The 22,420-nt window shown below is 36.1% G+C and overlaps 1 protein-coding gene across 2 annotated transcripts in view; it reads right to left on the reverse strand.

Moving 5' to 3' along the window:
• The window catches only part of gdpd5a (glycerophosphodiester phosphodiesterase domain containing 5a), a 65,511-nt gene extending 46,537 nt beyond the window's left edge, over positions 1–18,974 (reverse strand). For both annotated transcript variants that reach the window (XM_087271386.1, XM_087271385.1), the window contains exon 1: positions 18,625–18,974. The gene's annotated coding sequence lies outside the window, so the exon portion shown is untranslated. The remainder of the gene's footprint in view (positions 1–18,624) is intronic.
• Between the last annotated feature and the right edge of the window lie 3,446 nt (positions 18,975–22,420).

Genomic DNA, 22,420 nt, shown 5'->3' on the forward strand with positions numbered 1-22,420 from the left:
TGGAAGTTACCGAGAAATATTTTTACTATTTATTAAATTTCCCATTAATTGTATTTTATTAACGTCTAACCATACCCTAATGTAAGAACAGATCTGGATGTGTAGTCTTTTCTATTCGTATAGCTGATTAACCATGGGGATGGATGATGACAGCCGTCTGAGACCATATCTATCAGCTGACAACCACTGATAACACCCATTCAATCGTGATAACATGAGTGATAAGATTCGAAGCGGTTGCAATATTTGAAAAAGAAAAAAAAATTGGGGTGGATAATTCTGACTTATTACCCATGGTAGTTATCATCTATCGGAGTTATTTTCCACGGTAATAATATTTCAAAATATTACTGCTCTCTATTTACAATCTGATACAAATGCAACATTACATTGACAGCGAAAGGCACTCGAAAAAATGTGGAAAAAACATTTAAAAGCCTTTATTCACGTGGCTAATCCTAAAAAAAAAAAGACATATTTCGGCAAAGAACTGCAGTCAGGGTAACAGTGATCAGGTGCATCTGGAGTTTCTTTTGAATGCTACGATCTCATGACCTCAATATCTAAACAATACTAAAATACCCCGTACAGTCTGCTTAGCAGAAATCAAGTCCTGACTCTCTCTTAACTTCCTCAAATAGTATATTTATAATATACATAGTTATATATATATATATATATATATATATATATATATATATATATATATATATATATAATAAATAGTTCAAAAACTGAGGTTTTGCTTGTTGGTACCAAACCAACACTCTCCAAAACTGACAGCTTTTCTCTCTTATTTGACGACTGTTCCATTTATCCCTCTAAACAGGAGTCTGGGTGTCATCCTTAAAGCACCCTATCTTTTTATTCTCACATCAATAACATCACTCGGTCTGCTTATTTCCACCTACGCAACATTAACCTTCTCCGCCCTTCTCTTACCCCTCATGCAACTGCTGTTCTCGTTCATAGCCTTGTCACATCTTGTTTAGATAACTGCAACTCTCTTCTCTTTGGTCTCACTCATAAATCTCTCCGTAAGTCTCAGTTGGTCCAGAACTCAGCTGCCCGTATCATCACCAGAACTACTTCTTCTCATCACATCACCCTTGTCCTGCAGCAGCTTTATTGGTTACCTGATCATTTTCGAATTGACTTCAAAATCTTGATGTTAACATTCGAAGCCATCCACAATCTCTCCCTTCCATATTTGTCTGCCCTCATCCACATTTCTGCTCCTTCTCGCATTCTGCGATCTTCTTCCTCCCTTCACTTGTCTGTTCCCTCTTCTAGTCTTTCGACTATGGGCAACAGAGCATTTAGCCGTTCTGCTCCGCGGCTTTGGAACTCATTACCACCTGCAATCAGAAACATTGTCTCCCTCCTACTATTCAAATCAAAACTTAAAACCCACTTATTTAAGATGGCTTTTAATACTTAATTTTATATGCACTATTGTTGTGTATATTTTATTATTTCTTTTGTTGTTTTGTTGCTCTTGTTGATTGTACGGTGTCCTTGAGTTGTTAGAAAGACGCCTTTAAATAAAATGTATTATTATTTATTATTAAAATAATATATTAAACAAAGTATTAAATCTATTAAATCAACTCAACAATCCTCTTTAATTCAGCATTGATAGAGGTGAAAAAAAATATATATAAATAAAAGATAACGCATGTTATACAACATAGTTCTCAAAAATACAACGTAGATATATACATAACATTGACTTTCAAACTAGCGATACAACTTGTATTATATTCAGATTGTACTAAATATAAACCTAAACAAGCCTAAATGCGCTTTCTTGACAATATTATGGCTCTCTTTGACACTGAAAAAGCCTTCACAGGACCAAAACAGATCCTTCAACGTCAACATTAACACATTCTTCACAAATCCATTTAAACCCATATCTATCGATCTTCACACACTCGCAACACACACTTGATCATATGAGAGGTTTTGTATGTGCGCGTGTGTGTGTTCACAGCTGTACTAAGCTTGGTGCTCCAGCCTGTTTCCATGACACTAAGCTTTCCATGAGCTATTAAGACTTACAAAAGGCTGAACTCTCCAACATCAGGAGGGTAAAATGATTCTGCGAACGTTCAATGTCTGACTATGAACCCTCTTGAACTTCCACGCCTCGTGGACTTTCCCGCCAGGTACGATCGGCAGAAACAGGAAGCCACATTTTGTCTGATTAATTTCCTGCTTCACTTGAATCCAACCGACAATGCAACAATGACAGAAGTTCTAGACGCATTATACTCATTCGTTTTCTGCATCTGCAATAACGTTTATAAGCCATTATTTAAATGTGTTCACAATCTACATTACACTGAAGACATGCGCTACAGGTGAATTGAGTAAACTAAATTGGCCGTAGTGTACAAGTGTGAATGAGTATTTTTACATGAACACCAACAATCCAATTTTAATACGATTAATGTCTGGCTCACACTGCGCGATTATTTATAATCCTGAACGATTGTAGCATGTCATACTGCACGAACATGGCTCACGTCACCCTGTAAGATCTCAGCTGTCATAAAGTCAGACTGAACGACAATGATGATGCGCCAAACATGAAAGAAAATGCCCACGGAGTTTGAAGTCATCAACTCGTGACACTTTCATTATCCCGGGTTCTGAAATGATTCCTTGCAGCAAATGTAAACAATCTGTAGTGGCAATTTTGCACACAACGTGTCTCAATAATAAAACCAGGAAAGAAGAAAAAGCTGTATTGACATTTCCCCGCGGTCGTTTGAATTGTCGCATGGATTGCGTCATCAAATTCGGAGCTGCTGTTGGATCTTGGATTGATGCTCACCGCAGCTGTTGTCACACTGCAGGAAACTGTCTGAAATCTTCTAACACTGCCAGAACTTAATTGGAGAGATAATCTGATCGCAACGGTCGTCAGTGAACATGTTAAACCAACGATCAAAGATTACCAATTTTAGGCTGGCATTTCAGGAATTTCCCAAATTTGTCCTAGATGAAAGAATCGTGGCTGAAATCTCACAGTGTGAGCAGGGCTTAAGACAATACACTGATTAAGAGTCGTCCATGTAAACAGTGATTTTTGATGACCTTAACCTGACTAAAGTAATAACCGAACTAAACAGAAATGAAATTAAGAGTACGCAGATTTCAGTCGCATTATTGAAGTATAACCGTCGTGTAGAATTTTCACTGCATTTTGCGACAGGAGAGTCTCTATACACATGGCTATGTGACACTATTCTCTGCACCTATCGAGTCAGTAAACAACCACAGACACCTGCATCGCGAAAAGTGGAGGTTTTTTTCCATACGGCATGCGGCATCAAATTCTAATATCTCATTTGCTATGGGGGGCATGCATGAAATGTTCCTGAATGAAAGTGAAAGTGCCAAACTGCAGTTAAAGTCGACAAATTTAAAAAAATTCTGAGGTGGTACTTGGTGAAAAAAGTTTGAGAACCACTGGTTTAATGTGATGTACTGTGTTTGTTGGTGTTGTATAAAACGCTACAAGAACCTGCCAGTACATTTTCAATTATTTTACAAACTTAGGCCCCGTTTACACTAGTGCATTTTAGTTTTAAAACAGTGTTTTAGAATGAAACCGATCCGCGTCCACACTAGCGTTTCACCCAGCGTTTCTGAACAGCTCTCCGTCCACACCAAAACGCTGAAACACACATCACGGGACCACACAGACACTCTCTGGCAAGCGCTGCAGCACATCTACCCAGATGAGAGCTGTGCTAGTGGGAGTGTTCATCAAGCATCTCCCGCTGGATCTTATCTCACTATATTTGCTAAACGTGATATGTAGTTCATCTTGTTGTCTATATCTAACAACATATTCCCCGACTTTGGTCTTTTGAATCTATTAGGGTACTCGGGTAACGTGTTTTGGCTGAGCGCAAAGATAAATTAAAAATTTATGTAACCACGTACATTCTGTATATTGAGTATTTGCTTGCCTTTATTTCCTATAATGTATAACCTTATTGCACGTTATACTTTTATAATGGCCATGATTGATTATTAAAATCGAAATTCAGCAAATTAGTGGGTATGTTTCGCATTTTCAATGAAAATGAAAGGAGGCAGTGATGTTATAGGCTCCATTTTGTTATAAATATGCATACAGTGAAGATGACGCTCGTATATGCAGCACAACGCCTCAACATTTCTGCTGTCTGTTAAGTTGTTAATATCAAAATGAAAATAGCAGTTCCTTCATGTTTTTATTTTATTGGTAAGAAAGTGAAACAATGTAGCCAGGATGATGTGAATAAGGTTATACAGTACACTGTTCCCTTTGAAAATTTACCCGACATGTTCTCGGGAGTATGTTTTCCATATCAAACTTGCGAAGTCTGAACTTACAAGGAGAGGTTGCAGAAATTTAACTGTGTGTAGGCTACTTAATATTGAGGAAAAGCCCCAATCATTGAGGCGAATGTCGGCAGCCCCGCCTTCGTTTTCCCCCATCCACACTGAGATGAAGCAGCAGCGTTTTAGGGCCTACTCACACTATGCCATCCGTACCGTGCCCAGGCCCGTTTCCCGGATCGTTTGAGAAGTGTGAGTGCGCTGTATCGGGCTCAAGCACAGTTCACTTGGCCGGCCCTGGCCCGGTTGGAAGAGGTGTGCCTGAGTGCGGTACACTTGGGCTTTGGCACGGTACGCTTGTGTGTAAGCGCGAAACGCACCAAAGCCCGAAACCGAAAGCGAGACGTGACTTTTAAGGGACTGTTTGATATGGATTTATTAATCATTCTTACTGTTCAGTGATCGCAAACTGCAGTAGTTTATTAAAGACGCAAACTCCTCACAGCACGCCAGCTGTGCGCCTTCAGCAGATCTCCTTATTCCTGCAGCACGAGAGCTTTGATTGTTTATGAGCGCCAAAAGTGGCGGATCTGTTCGGTAAAATATCTGACTGCGTCTCCCCGCATCCCTAAGGACTGTTTGGCGAAATATTTGACTGCATGTCACTGCATAACAAACGACTGAAAGGATATAACTAGATATAACTAGAGAAATCTCCACTGTGCTGCTGAGTGAGAGCGTATGGCAAGCCGTTTTAACATTTAAACCTTGTTCTGACTATCCATAAATATATTTAGAGATATATTAATATATTTTAGAGATATATATATAGTCATATTTCTCCATTGACTTCCATTGAAAAATATTTGCAGATATCTCTGAGTTTTGACTCGTCAAAAATCCAATTTAAGATATCTACAACTGTAATTCGACTATTAGTAAATTAATTAGAGATATCTTCAAATACATTTGTAAATATCTCTAAATATTACGAATTAAAGACATCTCCAAATGTATGACTAGTAAAAACTCAGAGATATCTCTAATTACAATTGTGACTAGTCAAAACTCATTTAGAGATATCTGCAAATATTTTTCAATGGAAGTCAATAGAGGAATATGACTAGTCATAATATATTTGCAGATATCTCCAATCTGATTTCGTACTAGTACAATTGTAATTGCAGATATCTCTAATTGTTATTCTGACTAGTCGAATTATAATTATGACTAGTCAAAATATAATTAGAGATATCTCTAAATATATTTATGGAGTCAGAACAAAGATTTAAATGCTAAAAAGGCTTGCCATAGAGAGCGCTTCTGAACAGCGCAGCAGCGATGACGTTAGCGTGCCGAGGCCCTATATGGTGTGAGCGCGGGCCGTCGGGGGAGACGGGAGGGGGGACAAGCGTGCTTTGGCCCGGTTCGAGGCAACTGTACCTAGTGTGAGTACGGCCTTAGAATGAAAACAGCCTTTCCAGCGTTTTCAAAACGCTCCGTTTTCGGCGCTCGAAAACTCCAGCGTAGCGTGGACGGATGTCGTAACTGTAGCAAAACTTCAAACTAAAACGCATTAGTGTAAACGAGGCCTTAGTTCTCTATATATTATTACTTATCTTGTCTCAAACTACTAAAATGTCAATAAAGGTCACTTTGTTAAACTGCCGAGTTGAATTTTCACCATCTAAAGTTGACAGAGCAGAGATTAACGTCCCATAATGCAATTCACAACCATAAATAAACAGAAAGCACTTGTGAATCACAAAATACAGAACCTGGTTATTACCAGATATTGTTTACAGTGTAGCCTTCAAAAGTTTAGGATCATTATGACTGTGGGCTTTATTTCCCCAAAGGAAACTGGTTTGATTAGATCGTTAATGATGCTTCATATAAGTGGGAGTAGCTGCAGAACTTTTTTGGCGCATCATCATCGTTTCTATGGAAACATTAAATTCTTCGATTAGTGGATCGGAGGAGAAAATCTTGTCAGGATTATGAGTAATGTCGTAATTCCAATGGGAATATATTAAACAACTTGAAATAAAAAACTAAGCTGCGACTTTACTCATCCTCACCCTCAAGTGGTTTTTCAAACCTGTAGGAGTTTCTTTTTTCTGTTTAACACAAAAAATATACTTTGAAGAATGTTGCAACCCATAGCCATTCACTTCATTAGTAGGAAAAACTAAAACTAAATATCCTTAAATTAGCAGTTTTCCTTATTTTGCGATTCATGTTTTTAATTTTTTTCCCATTGATTTCTGCTTTTGAATTGCTTTATGGGACTTTTATCTTTCTTCCAACAACTTTTAACCTTGAGAAGTAAATAAAAGGTGACTTTTATAAACATTTTTATTAGTTTAAAGTGATATATTGTCTAGTTTGGTGTTTATATTAATCTACAAAAAACATTTATTAAACTGCCAGTACATTTTCCGTTGTTTCATAGACTTACTTTTCTTGCCTATGCAAATATTTCAAACTACTGAAATGTACAGTGGCTGAGAGAGCATGACGTGCTGCAATTTAAGAAAACACGAGCAAATACATAAAATGGCAGCAAATTGAGAAATGATTTTCATCCTTTTAACAGCACACATGCTGCAAATGCTCACAATACAAACACATTTTTAAAAAACGCGCTGCATTTTCTCACAACACAAACAATTTACAAAAGCGCTGCATTTTCTCACAACATTTGCTAAAAGAACAGAACACAACGGAAATGTTTTAAAGAGGACCCTAAAACATGACTGACCCGGCTATTGAGTTTATGGTGAACTTCACTTTTCAAAGATCACCTACAACTTCACTGAGCAATAGTCACGGCACAGCGACATCCGTCACGTTTTTGGGTCCCCTTAAAAAATTTCAATTGTGTTCTGTCCCTTTTACAAGTGTTGTGAGAAAATGCAGCACTTTCGTACATTCTTTGTGTTGTGAGAAAATGCAGCGCGTTTTTTAAAAATGTGTTTGTATTGTGAGCATTTGCAGCACGTTTTTTTTCATGTATATGCGTTGTGAGGATTTGATGTACGTGTGCTGTCAAATGGATGAAGATCTTTTCTTAATTTGCTGGTGTTTTTTGCAATTGCACGTGTTTTCTTATATTGCAGCACGTTAAGTTCTTTCGGCTAACGTAAAAATGTCTATAAAAGTCACTTTTTTAAACTGGATGTTGTAAATTCTCAACATCAAAAGTTGATAGAGCGGAGATCATAATGCAATTCAGAGCTGTAATAAAACAGAAAAACACTTGTGAATCACAAAATACGGAAACTGTTAATTAACAGATTTTTTTTACAGTGTATGGATGTTGTCAATTGCTACCAATTTCCAACATTGTCTCATATTTTCAATAAACGAAAAAAACTTAAAGTGGTTTGAATTAGATGGAGAACGAGTAAATGATGAATATTTTATTGATGGAAAAATCTAACCGAAATTGAATCGAGTAATCACAATTTAGAAATGCTACAAAACTCTTTTCGGATGTTTTTGGGGCACTTTGGAGCAGCATGTGCACACACATACTCATTGTTTGTTCCTGCTGGGATTTTTCAGAGAGCTAATGGGCTCCTGTCCAGTTCAGAAGCCTTGCCAACCGGGCAGGGGATCAGGGAGGTTACGGTCTACCAGGAAAGCAAATCATCACAGTCATCTTCCCTACTGCTCACTTCAAGACACAAAGATTGACTGGATTCACACACAACAGGCAAATAAGAATCCTCTGTGTGCAGTGGAGGACTGTTATAACCATATGATTTAAAAAATAGCATAAATTAATTAGGGGTGCTCGATACTGGAGAAATATGCGATATTCAATACTGCTGTTGAGTACTGAGGGAACGATATTTCCAAAGCTAACTCACAGCAATTTGTAACTTTTTGATTTAGTGGTTATTTATATGAATTTGTAGAATCTGCTTATGCCCCAATGAAGCCTGGGTTAAGAAATGGGGTTTGGTGACACGCCTCCTTTCAAAAATCATAAATTTTTGTAGAACTGAACTCATGCCAATGCATACAAATTTGCCACTTAATAGACAAAACATAAATTAGTTACGTTTCCTTTTGAGATTAGGCTAATATTTCTTGTGATATATATAATTTTGCTACAAAAATGCTATTTTATTAGCTGTGTTTAAATCATTTATGAAATTAAAATCAACAGGTAAACAACATCTTTTTCACATCTAATTAATTCTAATTCAGACTAAAAACTGTGTCAAGCTGCAAACATTTAGTCTTTTAAATTTAGATAAACAGCCAATGCAAAAAGAAATGTAATGCATGTCTGCGGTGCATATACTGCATATACGATTATTGTGTTAATGATAATTTTGCGACATTGTTCAGTCCTATTTTTAAAAGGGATGTTATAAATGATATCTAACTATTTTCGAGATTTTATCAATAACAATTTAACAATATTTTGCTGAGTGTATTTCTTTGCTGGTATTTGCAGCTGGATTAAGCCCACCATGCATAAACAACAAACATGGATGAAGCTAAAACCCTAGTAAGTGGCGGCAAGTGCCTTTCTGAGGGATTCATTAAATCGATCATTCAAATGATTCATTCAAAACAGCTGAAGAATGGATCAATAATTAATTGATTCAAATGATTTGTTCAAAATCAGATTTATTCGAGAACAATATGGCACCGTGTTGCTCTGTGATCCGCAAATGACTGCACTTTCATTTTTACAATAGGGAGTTTAAACTTGTAATTCATTTTTTCCCCCTCAAAACTGCAGGATGCAATCTCACAAATGTAAAATAATATATATAAAATGCAGGATGAACTTGCAATTGCGGACTTAGAACTCAAAATTGCTGAAATAAACTTGTAATTCTAAGTATAAAAGTAAAACATTCAAGATACAAATTTGAAGAAAAAAAAAGTAAAAATTGCACGATTAAAAAGAAATCACAATTGCTTTTTATAAAGATGACCCAAATGTACAACCATCAAAAATGACAAAAAAAGATGAAAATATGCGCAGAAAAAACTATATATATATATATATATATATGCCACACTGCCCAATGTGCTCTTTTGCAATGGTCAAAGTAAAAAGGATATCCTTATCTATGAATGCACTGCATATGCTCTACTCAAATAGATCTCTAACTGGACATTTCGAAAGTATGTAGCATAATTTTCCCTGCTGTTTGCAGTGGTGCTACTGTGTTGTCATGACAACACTAGTACAATGACACCTCTTGACAAGTTTACTATCAATAAAATTTACTGTCAAACTAAATAAGCTGTTTTAGTGGCTTGTGTTATTGTTAAAGCAGTTAAATTGAAGTTATTGAGTTGAAATTTAAAAAAAAAAAATCTTACAACAAGTTTTTTTATATCATTTATTAAAATAAAGAAATAATTATTACCAAGTATTTTCAATTTTCAGTATTTGAAATTGAATTGAATAGACTACTATACTATTTATAAATATAACAACAAAATATTTTAACTTCAGTTGCACATCATATTTATTGCATTAACAAATTAGGCTTCACATTTTGTAAAAGCATGCAGCTAGCTCTCTGCAACTCTCACATGGTCGCCCACTGAAGCGAAGCAGGACTGCGCTCGGTTAGTACCTGGATGGGAGACCACATGGGAAAGCTAGGTTGTAGAGATCTGCGCGGGACTAAATTTTGAATCCCGCTCCCGCCCGCACCCGGCAGGTTTTAGCCGGAACCCGACCGCTCCCGCTTATATTAAGCACTTGATGTCCCGCTGCCCGACCCGCCCCGTTTTCTATCCGCCGCGCCCGATCCCGCTAAAGAGCGGGGGAAGAACAAAACCGAAAAATCACCCAGTTATACAGTCCAGACAGCCTATAACAAGCTGTCTGTATAAACACAAACACGCACAGCACCAAGCACACACACACAGACAAAGCTTTCTCTCTCATTCGCGCGCGCGCGCCCTCTAACACACACTCATAAGCACCAAGCACAAACACAGGCAATGAGGCAAAGCTCCCTATCTCTCATTCGCGCGCACACACACACACACACACACACACACACACACACACACACACACACACACACACACACACACACACACACACACACACACACTGCAACAAACAAGCTAAACACAGCATCGCGCATCATTTACACACATACATACGCGTGCTCACTCGGGAGTCAGGAGCGATATTGCTAGACAGCCCGCTCCCGTCCCAAATTAAACCCGTTACCGACCGCTCCCGTGATTTATTCGGAAATTTATACCCGCGCCGTAGAAATCTGGTCGGGTCTCGCGGCACCCGCGGGACAGCCGCGGGAATGCAGACCTCTACTAGGTTGCTTCCGGAAGTAGTGTTAGTGAGGCCAGCAGGGGGTGCTCAACCTGCAGTCTGTGTGGGTCCTAATGCCCCAATATATTGATGAGGACTCTCTAGTGTTTAGTGAGCGCCGTCTTTCGGATGAGACGTTAAACCGACGCCTGACTCTCTGTGGTCATTAAAACTCCCAGGATGTTCTTCGAAAAGAGTAGGGGTTTAACCATGGCATCCTGGCCAAATTTGCCCACTGGCCTCTGTCCATCATGGCCTCTTAACTATCCTCATATCATAATTGGCTTCATTACTCTGTCTCCTCTCCACCAATCAGCTGGTGTGCGGTCTGGCGCAATATGGCTGCTCTTGCGTGATCTAGGTGGATGCTGCACACTGGTGGTGGATGAGGAGATTCCCCCAAAAATGTTTAAAATGCTTTGAGTGTCCAGAAAATATAAATGCAAGGAATTATTATTATTATTATTATTATTGTTATTATTATTATTATTATTATAAAAAAAACTAAATGCACAAAGGAAATGCAACACGACAGAACACTCTGCAAAATATCTTCTTTGTTTTGCAAAGAAACAAATTAGCCATACAGTAAGGGCTGCAACAACGAATCAATTAAACAGATAGAAATCTATTACTAAAAGCGATGGCAAAGAATTTCACAATCGATTCTTTGTCGCGAGACACGAAAACGTTTAATTATAAAAAATAAATAAATAAAAAAAACACTTTAGTTTAGCGCAGAGCGGAGTGAACGCACTCCGCCTTTCTCGTGCACTGACACGGAGTTCGGCGCCTCATAGACAGGGTTGAGGAGGAAGGGAGTTCAACAGCAGGGTAAATTACTACAAAATCCCACTTCTGTTCCATTATGAAGTGAGGACCGTAAAAGTCCCTGGTGCTGGTGTTTAGTCTTTATTCACCTTGACAAGCATGACAAGTTAGCGTTAGCTCGTTTACCCGAGCGGCAAGTGAAAAATTCAAACTGAGCTTTGGCACATTGGCTGGTGCTGAGCCAAAGAAAGATGGATCATATTATCACAATTATGCAGCGTTTTAACCGCCTAATGCTTATTTTATGAATTAGACATGTAAATACACACAAGTACTAGTAAAACAAAACATTTAGTGTTTGTTAAACACAAAAGGAAGTCTAACAATCCATTCAAATATAATTTGCAGACGTGTTTTATTCATATCAGATACACAGTGAAAGTAACAATAAAGTTGAATCTCTTCTTCTCTAACTTCACAGCAACATGGACACCTTTAAATGGCGTTAAAAGTGTCACATACTGTATTTATAAGGTATAATTCACCTAGAAATGTCATTTATGTCTAAATATAATGAAGTATTTGTAGCTGCAAAAAAACATGAAGCGACCGTGTGCTGTTTGTTTACTACCTAGAACGCAATCCCACAGGCACCGGCGCGCACATCATTTAAATGATCATATGGCATTTTACAGTTATGATTATGGCAAGCATTTGATATGTTTTTTCTTAGCTAACACAAAGTGTTATGCATGAAAATAAATGTTTACTTTGTCAGTTTAACTACCCTATTTAATGTAAAGGAATCTGATAATGACAAATGTCTCATTTTACCCATGAAAACAAATGGTCTAATAATGCTGTCGATTACAAATGGCAAGCACATGTCTTAAACCTAATAAATCAACTTTAATTATGAATAGTTGTTTTCTGATGTCATAATTTTACTGTAAATTAACTAACTGGACATATTGAAAGTCTTTTCAAGTCCACCGTAATGACTATATAAAACTTTGCATTTTAACCAACAGTAGACCTACCTACATAGGCCTGATATTAATTTTACTGTTTTACCATATGTTTGAAAATTAAAAATAATAATATTAATGTCCTACCAATATTAACCTTTATTTTATATTTTTAGAATCCTTAGAAAATTGTGATGTTGGTTTAAAGCAAAAAAAAAAATTGTGATTTACATTTTAGCCAGAATCGTGCAGCCCTAGGTGGTAGAGATACTTTGCACTTTTCAAGACTAAAGGCACGTTTTTATTCACTCGCCTTTTTTGATCATTCCTTTTTTAATCTGTCGACATATAGCTACACTGCAAAAAAAGCTTTTCTTACTTAGTCATTTCGTCTCGTTTCCAGTCCAAATATTAGGGCTGTGCAATTAATCGAAAATCCGATTTCGAATTCGATTATGGTTTCTAACGATTATGAAAAACCATATATTTATATATTATATATATATTATATATATATACATACATACAGTTGTAGTCAGAATTATTAGCCCTCCAGAATATTAGCAACCCTTTTCCTCCAATTTCTGTTTAATGGAAAGAAGTTTTTTGTAACTCATTTCTGAACATAATAGTTTTGATATATCATGTCTAACTACTGATTTATTTTATCTTTGCTATGATGACAGTACATAACATTTTACTAGGTGTTTTTCAAAATACAAGCATTTAGATTTAAGTGCAACCCAAAGGCTTAGGTTTCAAAATATTTAAACCTGCTTTAATTCTAGCTAAAATAAAACAAATAAGACTTTAGAAAAATATATTAGAGGAAATACTGTTAAAATTCCTTGCTCTGTTAAACATAATTTGGGAAATAGTTATTTGAAAAAACAAAATTCTCAGGAGTGTTAATAATTTTGACTTCAACTGATAATCGTTTTGAATAATCGTGATTACAATTATGACCAAAATAATCGTGATTATGATTTTTTCCAAAATCGAGCAGCCCAACCAAATATGTAAAAAATCTTGAATCAAGAACAGACAAAAATGGCATGAAAAAATATGCTTAACTTCTGTTTGAGATTATATCTTGTCAAAATTATTTTTCTTACCCCACTGACAAATAATTTAGCTTTTTTAAAAGCAAACAATCACTTATTTTGAGGTGTTTTTTTTTTCAGAAAACAAGACATATTTTCTTATGCTATTTTTATGTATCTAGTATGTGTCTTGATTTAAGATCTTTTTTTTTAGATATTTGGATTAAAAACAGGACAAAACTACTTAGCTTTCTATTTTATTATTATTATTATTATTATTATTTTCTATTTTTACTATTATAACAGCTCAGGGATGAGCTTTTTTAAATAAAGGGTTGGAAATTAATTCTTTTCTTGTTTTTTTTTTTGTTTTTTATTCATCGATTAACCGAAGAAATAATCAACTGATTAATCGATTATTAAAATAACCGTTAGTTGCAGCCCTACATACAGCTTTGTAATATTGCAAGAAAAGTGAGTAAAATAATGCGAGGACGTAATTCAAACGTGAGATGCAGTGATCCAACATTTCTCACCTCAGCATTCAAGTCCAGAAGCTCTCATTTAACTCGCAGAAGGACATTAACATAAAATGAACGCCGTTTCTATTCAAGGACTCATACATGATTCAAAACGTCTGAAAATAGAGAGACTCTTAGTCACCGTACAGCTGATTAAAACGGCGATGACATGCTGACGAATGGCTGAAATGACTTCTGGGAAGTTTCTGTGGGAAAAATCATCCGGCAGGTTTGACGGATCCACCACAGGGAGGAAGGGTTTACTTTCCCTCTAATGAAACAAGCCCTTTGTATTCCCACTCCTCCGGTGGGCCCTCTGTGGACTTTTCGGAGATAATGTGAGCAAAGACAACCTCATTTATCTCTCTTCGTGTGCGCCTTTTGTTTTGGCAGCTTCTCACCTGCTCTGAGGAACAACAATCTCACAGTTTGGATGTTAAACACGGTCGGTTGTTGTGATGAGCGTTTAATGATGGTACCTGACGTAGATGCCGTTGCATGAGCGTAATGTGATACGAAGACCGTATCTGCACCAGAGCATTACTGCTGACACAAGAATAAAGGTGAATTCGGGCAATAATCTCTCAGGGGACCTGAAATGGCCTATTATGAACTGCAGTCAGCAGAAGATAAAAGATCCAAAACCTCTATCTGGTTGACTCGGTTTCTTTTCTCAACAATTTAGTTTTAACCTACTGATGGTCTTCTCTTTCTTGGACTTTTCACTTTCCTTAACATTCATTCATTCATTCATTTTCCTTTCGGCTTAGTCTCTTTATTAATCAGATTTCTACACAGCAGAATGAACCGCCAACTTATTCAGCATACGTTTTACGCAGCGGTTGCCCTTCCAGCTGCAACCCATGACTGGGAAACACCCATACACTCTAATTCACACACATACACTACCGACAACTTAGCTTGTTCAATTCATCAATAGTGCATGTGTTTGGACTGTGAGGGAAACCAGAGAACCCGGAGGAAACCCACACGAAAATGGGGAGAACATGCAAACTCCACACAGAAATGCCAACTGACCCAGTCGGGGATTAAACCAGCGAGGCAGCGACCTTCTTGCTGTGAGGCGATTCTGCTTCCCACTGCGCCACCGTTTTTTGGATTTTGGAAACAACATAAATGACTGGCAGTTAATAGGGCTGTATGAGATGTATGAAACACAAAATGAAAGCCTATAATGCATTTTTCTTTTGCTCAAATGAATGCATATACAGTTGAAGTCAGAATTATTAGCCCCCTTTGAATTATTATTATTATTTTTTTATATTTCCCAAATGATGTTGAACAACAGAGCAAGAACATTTTCACAGTATGTCTGATTATGTTTTTTTCCTCTGGAGAAAGCCTTATTTGTTTTATTTCGGCTAGAGTAAAAGCAGTTATTAATTTTTTAAAACCATTTTAAGGTCAATATTATTAGCCCCTTTAAGCAATTTTTTTTAATACTCTACAGAACAAACCATCATTATACAATAACTTGGCTAATTACCCTAACCTGCCTAGTGAGACTAATTAACCTAATTAATCCTTTAAAAGTCAATGTTTAAAAATATTATTTACTGTCATCATGGCAAAGATAAAATAAATCATGTATTAGAGATGAGTAATTAAAACTATTATGTTTAGAAATGTGCTGAAAAAAATCTTCTCTCTGTTACACAGAAATTGGGGGAAAAAATAAACAAGGAGGCTAATAATTCTGACTTCAACTGTATATATCAGGGCTCAACAATTAGGACTACTTGATGGCCCAGGGCCAGCGTGAGAGATGCTCGGGACAGTAGACAAAATCTTTACTGGCCCGATCGGGGCAGTGCTGCCTTGTCACAAAATTTTAATAGACGGCAACATGACCGCAACATCAAATTATGAGGCTAAAAGAAAACGCCTGTTTCTAATTTAAATGAGTACAACATGAAAAAAAAATGAAGTGATGTTTTGTATAGTTTGCTGTCACTTTTAAGTCAGCCACCTTTTGTTTTGCAATAAAATACCTGCACAGTTTCCATACTACATTTTACTGCTAAATATTTTAACATTTTTCAAACATATAAATTCTGCATTCACATACATTATTTTGTGACACATTATTTAATATATGTGGCTAATAAATAGCAATTAATTTTTAATTTTTTTTTAGCGAGGCCAGTGAAAATTTTGGCAGAGCAAGTGAAAATCTGAACCACTGGTCCAATCGGGCCAGTTGAAAAAATCCTTAGCATTGAACCCTGTATGTATGTATGTGTGTATATATATATATATATATATATATATATATATATATATATATATATATATATATATATATATATATATATATATATACACACAATATATATCTCGACCATGAAAAGTATTATTTTACATTTTTGAGCTTTAGAGTGACCTGAAAATATTTGTGTTAGAATTCAAACACTGACAAAACTGTGATTTTGCAAAATATACAAGCTATAAATTCGGTAATTAAAACTTTTCTAATAAAAATTCCGCTCCTAAACTTGTTTTTACTCTAGTAAACGTGTAGTAAGCTAACCATTTTGAGGGCATTTTGATACCAATAACATAGTTTCATGTTTTAATGTTTTATGTTTTCTCTTGGGTTAAAATGAAGTAATTTTGTTTGAACAGACGCGATAAAACATAATTCAACATAATTACAATACCATGACACTTTCATATATTTCACTGACTTTATTCTAACATTGAAAAGTCAAAGAGACAGAAGAGGAGAGTGGAGACGAAGGTAACATGGGACAGAAGTAACAAATTGATTTTCTCAAAGCCCTGACAACATTTGCTTTCCAGGCAGCACATTCAGCATGCAACCCTGCTAAATATCAGCTGATTTCGGGACTACAGTTAGCTCCAAATTTCTGTTTGTAAGTGAAGAAAGTAAATTACTGTAGCTGTGCTTTTTTTTTATTTCATGCATCACACTAATGATCAACCTACAGGTTATTTAGTAAAATAACACATCCTCAAGTCAGAATTTTTCAGTTTAAAAGTGAATCAGGTTTAAATGGCAAGAGTTCCTGTGGGGACAAAAGTAGCACTGTTATTTATGTCCCACTGCTAACAGACAGTTTCCCAGAGATGGGTTGCAGCAGGAAGAGCATCCCCCGCGTAAAACATATGCTGGATAAGTTGGTGGTTCATTCCACTGTGGCGACCCCAAATTAATATAGGGACTAAGCCGAAAAGAAAATGAATGAGTGAATGAACGCTAACAGACAAACCTTTTCACTTCCACATTAGAGTTTTCTGTTTTATTTATTGTGTTTCAATAAAATTAATGCATACTGCCAATATTAATAAAAATATTTAAAATTTTAGAAAGTTTTTACGTTCTGCATTGTTGGATTGCTTTTAAAACATTTGATGGAGCTGAAATTTAAAATGAAAATGCCATTAAACATTTTTTTTTGCAAAAATAGAGGACAAGATATGTTTGCAGTGAACATTAAAAACGATATAAATAAACAAGATTAAGCCTTTCCCAGTGATGGGTTGCAGCTGGAAGGGCATCCGCTGCGTAAAAACATATGCTGGAAAGTTCTGTTCTGCTGGCGGTTCATTTCGCTGTGGCAACCCCAGATTAATAAAATGACAAACACGAAAAGAAAATTAATGAAGATTAAGCCAGCAAATCGAACATTGTTGTTACTTCACCACCCGTGTGTTACTTTCATCCATACTGATGGGTTAAAAGTTACAATGTGCAGTTTATGTTTAAAGTGAAGTCTTATTGAAGTTGTTCTACATTTGTTCAAAACACCCCTGCTGAAACATCCAGCTTAAACCAGCCTAGGATGGTTGGCTGGTTTGAGCTGGTCGACCAGCCTGGTTTTAGAGGGGTTTTGGCCACTTCCAGGCTGGTTTCCAGCCATTTACAGCCTGGTCTTAGCTGCTCAGGCTGGAAAGTGACCAGCTAAAACCATCTAAAACCAGCCTGACCATGCTGGTTTAGACTGGACATAGCTGGTTTTGGCTGGGCTCCCAGCCTGGCTAGGCTGGTCAAGCTGGTTTTAGCTTGTCATCTCCCAGCCTGTCCCACTAAAACCAGCCAACCATCCAGGGCTGGTTTAAGCTGGATTTTTCAGCAGGGACAACACTTATGAGTTAAAATATATTGACAAAAACATTATCTTTTAAAATGAGATTTTTATAAAAAAAAATATAACTTCCGTCTCCGCTCTCTCCTAACGTTTTAAATAAATATGGATAACTTATGATTATGATACCCTAAATCATAAAACACACACCTAGTAGGCTATATAAATCAGAAGTCTAAATTTAAAAGTACTTCTTATGTATTGAGCTGGTTTTATATTAACATATTCGCATTTTCTCCTTAATAATGTAATTTTACAAATAAAATATTATTTGGAAATTTCCAAAAGTGAAATTATTAGCAGCCAATGACCATCAAAGTAGCCTACATCATTGATCAAAGTCAAATAAATAGTGCCGATGTTGTTTTCAAGTCATGTGATTTCAAACCCAATATTCAAAGTACCACGAGGGAGCATGTCACTAGTTGTCACTGAACAAATATAAAAGCAAAATTTACCTCAATTTCACAAGTCTGTATAATAGTAAACATGATTAAGTACAGGCTACTTAACCAGACTCACCTTCTAGTCGGCAAGGTGATCAACGCAGGTAGGCTAACGTACTTCAGCTCTTTTCCTCCAGTATTGTCCTTTGAAACTGTGTTGTCGTTTCTCTGTCACGTTATTAAGACGGTAAACAGTCCTTCAACCCACTCAAAGCATCAAGGTGTGTGGGAAGTCAACAAAAACTACATAAAAGTTCCTGGTCGTAAGTGCGCAGCGCTTTGAATCCTGTCGGGCTGGCACGGTCTCCTAGCGGGAGATGGTTCATGTGAATATTTTCGGTTATAGCAGGTTGTGTTTAGAGGATTGTGATTCACCGGAGACATTCAGTGAAGATCTGCGAGTAAATCCATCGGATCTGAAAGCTCGTGGGAGGAGCAGCGCGTCTGTCCTTCTCCTCCTCTTCCTCCTCCTCCTCATCAAGCGTCATCCCGGTAATTAGGCTAAACCAACCACCTACAGTGTTGCTAAGTAGTGGAACTTGCATTAAAGTTGATGAAAGCTAAATCTTTTGGTTAAAGTTTAAACTAAAGCCGTTTAATTTTACAAAGAAAAAAAAACTCCTCCAACTTATCAGGCCAGAAATGTTTTTTGATGTATTTAATTTAGGCTACCTCAGTTTTTTTTTATCATTGATTTTAAAAACGTTTATTCATTTTCTTTTCAGCTTATTCTCTTTATTAATCCGATGTCACCACAGCAAAATGAACCACCAACTTATCCAGCGCATGTTTTACGCAGCGGATGCCCTTCCAGCTGCAACCTATCTCTGGGAAACATCCATACACACCAGGCCCGTAGCCAGCCAGGTGAAAGGGGTTGTTCTTTTTTCTCAAAAAGTGGACTTTTTTGCAGTTATTCGCCTATTTTCTATTTAATTATGAGATTTAAATACTGAATTTAGGTGACATTTTAAACACCATTTTTAGCTGATTTAGCTTGTTGAATGGTCATCATAACCAAAACTATTTTCAAAATATTTAAAATAATGAAATATGATAAATGTTTGTTTTTAAAATACAAATGTATTACATCATATATATCATTAGAAAAAAAAATATTTAAATTAAAAACTGTAGCCTATTAGAATTTATAGCCAAATAACAAACTGGCCAGCACAATTAACAATTAACAGTCAGAATTTGGCCATTTGAATAATAAAAAAATATATAATAATAATAATAATAATTTAGAGACACATTTAGCTTTTTTACTACATTTGAAAGTTCATAGATAACAACAATAGCCAAAATGGTATTCCAATTGATTTTAATATGGGCTGTTTTCAGTGCTTCACACATGTTTTCTTTCTAGATTAAGGTCCAAGATTTAGAATAAAACATATTTGTCAAATGTATATTTATATTTGTTTAAAAACAATACAGTAGGGAAAGATGACTTTGCTTATGTCAGATGTTTCCTTGCACAGCTAGATTTTGGACTCTTGTAAAATAATTGTTTGCATTGGTGAAAACTAATTATCTGAAGTCACACAAGGATTCCACTTGGTCTAAAGCCTTTTTCGATGGGTAGCAGTCAAAATAGGACAAATGAGCTCATGTATGGGACAAATCCTGGACCTTTGTCAGTGAGGGGTGGGTCTTGCAAACCAGCGAACCCCCCTGGCTACGGGCATGCACACTTTTACACTACGGACAGTTTAACCTACCCAATTCACCTGTACCACATATCTTTGGACTGTGGGAGAAACCGGAGCACTCGGAGAAAACCCACACGAACACGAGGAGAACATGCAAACTCCACACAGAAACGCCAACTGACCCAGCCGAGGCTCGAACCAGCGACCTTCCTGCTGTGAGGCGACAGCACTACATATACCCCACCGCATCGCCCCGATTTCAAAAACAGTTAACAATAAAATATTATAGCAACTTTGAAAAGTAGAACACAAGAAAAATACAGATATGGTGTTACATTATGCATATAACATTTTAACAATTAAAAATAAAACAAAACCAGAGTCAAAATGGATAACTTCTTTAACCAAAATCAAAATGGAAAGTTTAGAAATCATTTGCAATATATGTTTGTTCTTGTCAGCTGTATGTGAACAGGCAGAGAGTTTGTGAAGCAGTGTTTGAAAGGCCACCTCTGTCAGGCTTTTATCCAGAGCTTCTATTCCAGGACGGCAGCCAGAGATTAACCTGTGGCTCAGGTCAGGCTTGGCATCACATCCTAATCTTTAACAACCTACTGGTGGAGTGAATCTGTCCTTCACTCTGAGGTCAGCACACCAGCACGGACACAGCTGTACGGCTCACGTGTGTGTCTGTTAGGGCATTTGAACATTTTTGGAGATGTCAGTATGCTAGTTTTCTCCAGACTGCCCGCATGTATAAAAGTGGTGCTATTTACAGGGTTTCTGCTGGTCTCACAAAGTCAAATTTAAGACCTTTTAAGACCGTGAAGAATGAAATTTCAGACTTATATAGGACTAAACGCTAACGTTTTTTAATGGTCCATGATCCCAATCTAATATGATTTGCCTATAATTCTATTTAGTCATTTCTCAGCTACATATTTTAAATAATGTGTCAAGACAAGCAGTTATATACTTATATTTTTAATTAACAACATAAAAAACGTTTTAAAAACTAAATGTATGCACAACAGACTGCTCTAAAAGTTTTATTGAGTAATTGTTGGTGACTGGATATGTGCTGGATTGATTGGGTAGCATAAACAGAGGAGAGTTAAGACCCATTTAAAAGGATTTTAGACCTACAAGACAATATTTCAGTCAATTTAAGACTTTTTAAGGCCTAAAATTTAGATTTTGAAATCTAGGACATTTTTTAAGACCCCGCAGACACCCTGTGTTTAATAATTAATCATGAAGACTAATAAAATAAAAGTTTATGTATATATAATATATGCACAATAAATGCATAAATATACTGTGTATATGTAAATAAAAGTGCACACACATACATGCATATACTTTAAAATGTTTATACTCATTTATACTTATATACACTTATTCCATATATAATTTTATATACACTGTTAGTGATTTTCATAAATTAAACAGCATTTAACTGTAATATGAATTGTGTTTTACTGTAGGACAGTTGTGCGGTATTTACTGTTTTTTTAAATGTTGCATTGTGAAAATTACTGTATATTTAACAGTAAAGATATGCAATACTGTAAAAACATACGGCAAGATAAATGGTAAATACTGTACTTTTGCTGTAATTAATTTAGAGTAAGTTACTGGTGAAATGCTGCCAGTATGTTACTGTACATTCTACAGAAAAATGTTAACAGTGTAAAAGTATCTGGTTATTTATATAAACTTGTTTGTTGTATGTGATTAATCATTTAACATGATTAAATGCAAGTGCATGGTTAAATGCATAAATCCATGCAGGAACATTAATGTTCGATGCATACTTAAAATAAATGATTTGATTTGCTTTATATTATAATCATATATCTTTGGTTTATATGCATAAATTGCAGTTTATATATGTGTTTAAAGCATATAAATGATATAAATCAAGTTTAATTTCTGTATATAGATATCTGCGATATACTATATTATATATTGTAATAGTAGAATATAATATATTCTAATTTAAATTTATTATATCTATTTTTCAATAATAATAATTGCAACAACACCATGTTACATTTATTTTTTCACCGATAAACAAGACTTATTTGAATTCATCCCATCATCCCAAAATGCATCTGTAGGGAACCATTAAAACAGCAGGGGAAAGGAAAAAGAAAGCAGCTCCCAGTATTAGTTGTGCGAGCTCAGATGTGAAAAGCTAGCAGCACCTAG

This window comes from Danio rerio, chromosome 10 (assembly GCF_052040795.2).
Source record: "Danio rerio strain M-AB ecotype USA chromosome 10, GRCz13ab, whole genome shotgun sequence".
NCBI lineage: Eukaryota > Metazoa > Chordata > Actinopteri > Cypriniformes > Danionidae > Danio > Danio rerio.